The 6,159-nt window shown below is 33.8% G+C and overlaps 1 pseudogene; it reads left to right on the top strand.

The window, feature by feature from the left end:
• The first annotated feature begins 2,506 nt into the window (after nucleotides 1–2,506).
• On the top strand, nucleotides 2,507–2,607 carry LOC128294421 (small nucleolar RNA R71; annotated as a pseudogene).
• Nucleotides 2,608–6,159: the final 3,552 nt, after the last annotated feature.

Below are 6,159 nucleotides of genomic sequence, written 5' to 3'. Positions count from 1 at the left end.
CTTAGCCCTCACGCCTATCATCATCTTTGCATAAAGATTTTGAGCAAATTAGCCTTTTAAAGAACCCTTGGTCGGCCACCTCGAAGAGCCATTAGCAAAGGAGCAAAGCGAAGGATGAAGGAGCCCTCATCAGTCAGAGTCTTGGGTGACAGCCACTCTGAATTGGGTTTAATCTTTCTTACTTTAATTTATTTCAATAATGTTTGCTATGTGTTCTTTGTTCTTGTTTACAACAATGATAGCTTAATTTTATTTAAGCTAGGGTGATTGCTTTGATTTAATAATAATTATTTGATTCATGCTTATAATATTTGAGCCTCAATCGATCATGTTTTCAATTAAAATCAAGTCTATTTCTCATTCATACGTGATTGAAATACACCTGAATTAGCTGAGTGATCCTAACCAGACGACGGCTAATGGACGCATAATTGAAATGTGCATGCTCAATTTAGATCCTAACCCGATTAAATTGCAGGTTGCATAACATCCCTAACCAGGCTCTATTATCTGTATAGTTTTTAGATTTGTGTGATTAAACTGTTTCAAACCTAACATGTCCTTGTTACCTCGCAGGAATACTAAGAAACCCTTAGTAAATAAGGATCGGTAAAATGCGTATTTACTAAGTAAATGATTCCGAAATGACCTTATGTGGTTTCCAAACTCATCAAAGATCGAGTTTCCTTGGAATGTTTTTTTGAATATTGATAAGCATGTTGATAATAATTTGAGTTTAATTAAAGTAATTGTCCTAGTTTATTTATGTTATAATTGTTGCTTATTGTGTTAATTCTGCTTAAATTTATCTCATTCATATAGTTTGCATACTTAGGATAAATTGCATTAGGGATCATTGCATTTAGTTTCATATACTTAATTTTTCATCACTTCTCAATTATATTGTTTTTATTTATCAAATTGTTAATACACTTTTACAAATTAAGTGACTTAGCACAAATACAATCCCTGTGGAGAGGATAACTCAATACTTACTTATTACTTGATAACGACTGTGTACACTTGCACAAACTCGAGCGTTACACTTGTAAGTCTAGCTAGTCATATTATGATTTATTGCTTATGATGTGAAGATATGATTATGTTTGTTTGTCATGCATGGTTGGAAATATGTCATGTGTTTTGAATGCATGTATTATGACCATGAATTGAATGTGTAATATGGAGATTAAATAATAATGCTTTGAACATGGGAGTTTGATGATAAGTTGAAACAAATCGGCACAAAGATAACTATGGTATGACTAGTCTTGGTTTAATGCGGGAATGGGTAACACTTGCATGTTGATAGGTAAATGATATGTTTACATCATAATTGAGGATGTTGAATGCCATTGGATCCATGTATATGTGTGTGCATGTAAGGGTAACAAAGAGGCTTGAAAAATAGCCTAAGAGTTAACTACACAGGATGAGACACGACCGTGTGTCTCCACCGTGTGAGGGACACTGCCTGGGGACACGGGCATATGGCCTGGCCGTGTGGTTCAATTTATTTGCTAACGTCATAAATAGAGAGTTACTCGGCCTGAGGATATGGGCATTTTGATGGAACACGGGCGTGCCTCTATGTCCACACGGGCGTATGACCCTGTTTCATGAGAAAAATTTCTAAGTTTTTCCCAGAGCTTTCCAAAGTTCTCAGTTTGGTCTCGAACCCTTTCTAAAGTATGTTTTGGGCTTCGTAAACGAAAATAAGGGATTATATGCATGTGATAGAATGATTTAAAATATGAATGAAATTTTATGGCGCAATTTGCATGATTGTTTGTGTTTAAGTCTGGTAATGCCTCGTACCTTGTCCCGATCTCGGGTATGGTTAAGGGGTGTTACAAGCTTTACCATAGCATTAATTTCATTTTATTATAATAACTTGACCACTTTTGTGCCTCAATCCAATCCTCATGGGAACGATATTCACTCATCACTTTATTACTTGATCCAACATGTATACTTGCACAATTCACATATCATTTCACACGAGACACTTCTTGGTTACTCCAAGAGAAGTTTGGATGGTTTCGCCACAAAGGGTTATAGAAGTTGGATTGTGGTCGTTGTCCACTTCTATTATGGTTTTGATTTTCTACATAATAAATAGACTTGGGATTTGATGGACAATTCTCAAACAAATGTTCATTCCCACAATATACGCGGGAAATAATGTCAAATTGATTTGGTGGTTGGGCTGCAACATTGTTTAAACAGTTAGTAGTAAACTGTTTCGACATTGAAGAGAAAAAGATACTTGAGATGAGAGTGAAGTAAAGGTGTCTACTTCATGCACTCCTGCTACTTGTCTTCCTGAAGCTACTCGATTTTTCAGCCACTGGCAGTTGTTACTGGCTATTCTCTCGATAATTTTATAAGCCTCATTATAAGACTTAGAAAGGAGAGTACCATTTGTAGAAGCATTTACCACCATCCTAGTGTGTGCGTTGAGACCATTATAAAATTTCTCCAGCTGAATGCAATGTGGAATCCTGTTGTGAGGGCATTTGCATAGTAACTCTTTGAATCTTTTCCATGCCTCATATAGAGATTCATCATCCATTTTTTTGGAAAGTGGTGATCTCATTTTACAACTTAACATTTTTTCTAGGTGGGAAATAGTTAACCAGAAAGAGTTCTACTAATTCTTGCCATGTAGAAATTGAGCTCTGTGGTAAAGAATTAAGCCATGGTTATGCTATATCTCGCAACGAGTATGGAAACAACTTCATTCTCAATGTGTATTCAGTTACACAAGCTATCTTGAAGGAATCACTCACCTCCATGAATAATCAAAGGTGAAGGTATGGATCTTCTATGGGCATTTCTCTAAATTGGCCCACTATTTGAAGCATTTGAAACATCATAAGCTTCAGTTTAAACTCTAATGCCTTGATCTTCAGTCTCTTAATTCCCGTATTAAGCTCATTAAAAAGGGGCACAACATATTGCCTTATATCTCAATCCCTATCATCAACAATAAGGATTGGATTGCAAGCATTGGCAACTCCATTCCCTTTAACTTTGTTTTGATTTTCAAGGTCCATTTCTACGGCTTGTCTTTAGGCTAGTCTATCTTGTCTTATTTGTCTAAATGTCCACTTGATTTCAGGGTCTACAAGGAGTAAATTGATGATTTGATCTATGCTCATAAACACCTAAAAAGAAAATCACAAAATCAAAATTTTAATTAAATAAAAATAAAAAATAAATAAACCAAATTGCAAGAGATAATTTCACAAATAATGATTAAATTAACAGTCATTGGCAACAACGGCAAAAACTTGGTTCGCTATAGAATGTGCAAGTATACACAATCGTTATCAAGTAATAAGTAAGTAAAAAAAAGTATCGTCTCTACAGGGACTGCGTTTAAATCAATAATTGTAAAATTAGTATTTACAAGTTCGTTAGGAAAACATAATATTTTAAGGTGAAAGATGTTAAAATTAAATTAATCAACTATATGCAAATGATTTAACTTAAATGAAATGAAATGGTTTAATAGTAATTCACAAGTTTGAATAACAATAATATGAATAAGCTAGAACAATTACAACACTTGACTCAATTCAATTTTTATATTGTTTAACAACGTTCCGGAAAAATTCCATGGTAACTTGATCATTCATTAACTTGGACTATTATATAAGTTCTCTCGAAGTCTTATACTTATAAAAATATGCATATTTCTATGTCAATATTTAACTAAGGATTCCTTAGAATTTATGTGAAGTAATAAGATTGGGTTGGTTTGAAATAATTTAATCACATAAACCTAAAGCTACACAAGGTAATAGTATTGTTTTAGAATCATTACAAACCTTTAATTTATTCTAGGTCGAATATAAATTAAGCATGCACCTTCCAATTATTGTGTCCATTAATTACCATATGGGTCGGATTAAGCAATTAATTCTAATGTATTCAAACATATTTTAATGCATGAAAAACATGAATGATTTTAATTGGAAGAATGAACAACTGAGGCACAAAATAGTATAAACATGAATTGAATTAATTTAATCAAAGCATTACAATTATCCTAGGTAAAACAATTTAACTCGTCATCATTAATGTAAAAACCATCAAACAATTTGCAAGCATGTTTATAAATTAAGAACAAATTAAAGATAAAAGAAGAAGAAACTCTTGATGCATTCGGTGATTCCCTGAAGACTGTTCGTGGTGGCTTCCTCCAATTTCTGTGGTTGTTCCTTCACAAATTTCTCCTCAATGTGGCCAACCAAGTGAGTTTTTCTCTCAAGGAAATGCTAGCTAAAAGAAAATAGGAAGATAGAGAGCTTAAGGCGTGGAAGAGAGTAAAAAAAGATTCAAGAATGCATGAGCGTTGAGGGATGAGGGATGGTTGAAGGATGAATAGAAGGTGCTATTTATACTTGAGGGGCAGCTTGGGAGTTTGCTAAAAATAGCATGCACATCCCTTAGGAATCTCCCATGCATGGTTGACCTTGATTTTTGGTATGAGGAGTTATTGCCTGCTTGATTTGTCCCCAATTTTTGCTCGATTCAAGAAGAAAGGTTGGACGGTGACCATGGAAACTTGTTGGGGCCATTATGTGATTTATTTACACATGTAGGAACCCTTAAATAATTATTCGAAAAGTTGTTTTGGGCTACTCTTCATGTCTATTCAGAATTTGGGATTTTCTCCCCCTATTGGATGATTTGGCAACCCAATTAGAGGCAGACTTAATTCATTTGAACAATCATCTTCCAAGTTGGGTTAAAACAATACTCTAAGTCCAATTCATTAGCTTGTTGTCCATAATGTGAAATAATTAGCTTTATTTAATGTGTGTCCTTATTATATAGCTCCCAACATTGAGCAGTTCGATGGTCTAACTGCAGCAAGTTAAACAAGAATTTAACATGTAGCATAATAAAGTGAAATTATGTAAAATTAACACCTAATTATGTAAAATTATAAATTTTACTAAAATTATGCCCAATGTCTCAGTATGAACTAAAATTACACAATTAGCTATCCAAATGCTCAAGATATACATAAATTCCAAGTAAAAGGTGCTAAATAAAACTATATAATTTAGACTTATCATTGACACCTCATTGGTTATGGCTAGAAAATGTATCGGCTCGTCTACACTTTCAATAAGAATAAATTGTAGTTAAAAGTTAGTTAATTCTATCTTTACTTCTGCATCTACATCTATGTTAATTGGATTGGAAACATCCTCGTTATATTCAATTCATTCCCTTCTTCAGATCAAAACTCTTATTGACTTTCAAGATTTAATTATGGATGGTTGTCAATGGTACATTGGTCTATGGATGGTTGTCAATGGTACATTGGTCCTGTGAATCAGAATTGCAAACATCATGTATGACCTCTTCTAATGGAGTCTTTGCTTCGTAAGTTCGTTGGAATTGCTTGATCATGAATGACATCATATCCTCCAATTGTTCCACTTTTTTATCAAATCATTTGAAACATGTAGAAAGAGTTTACTCCATTGCTTTGCATGACCATGTTTCATGGGAATTATTAGATAGATTAGGAACATCATGCATGACCTTTTCCAACAAAGTCTCTACTTCTGTTTACTACTTTTAAAGTGATTCCTCTAACTGGTCCACCTGTTTTTGAATTTCTTCGAATTCAAGATCACGAAGAAAGGACTTATATAAATCTAACTCATAAAGGAGTTTGGATAAATAATCGTAGCCCCCAATCGTGCGATCATAACTCTACTGATTTGTTCAGGCTTCTTGTGTCTGACTTGGTCTTTGTTTGCTTTGATGTTGCTCAAGCAAGTGCCCATCTACATCATCATCTATTATTAAATCCAATTCTTGCTGAATTGAGTAATTAAGCATGTCACATTCTCCATCGTAACTCTATTGATTCGTCAGATCTCCACCCTCGCGGATGTATACTTGTTAGGCCTAGGTGAGAGTTCATCTGAACACTCAGACTGCTTGTCTTTGTAATCTCAACTTCATTGGTTTGTCGAATATCCATACAACCAACTCGATTTGGATAGTTCATATACTGACCTATAAAATTCAATATTCAAAATTAAATCTAATAATCAACAACATAAGTAATAATAACCATAAAAATTTTTTGCATACTAAAATAAAATAAAGTTAGAACACTATTTA

The sequence above is a fragment of the Gossypium arboreum genome, chromosome 6 (genome assembly GCF_025698485.1).
Source record: "Gossypium arboreum isolate Shixiya-1 chromosome 6, ASM2569848v2, whole genome shotgun sequence".
In the NCBI taxonomy this organism is placed as follows: Eukaryota; Viridiplantae; Streptophyta; class Magnoliopsida; order Malvales; family Malvaceae; genus Gossypium; species Gossypium arboreum.
Note: the sequence above shows the minus strand (reverse complement) of the source record. Positions and strands in the feature narration are given on the sequence as shown.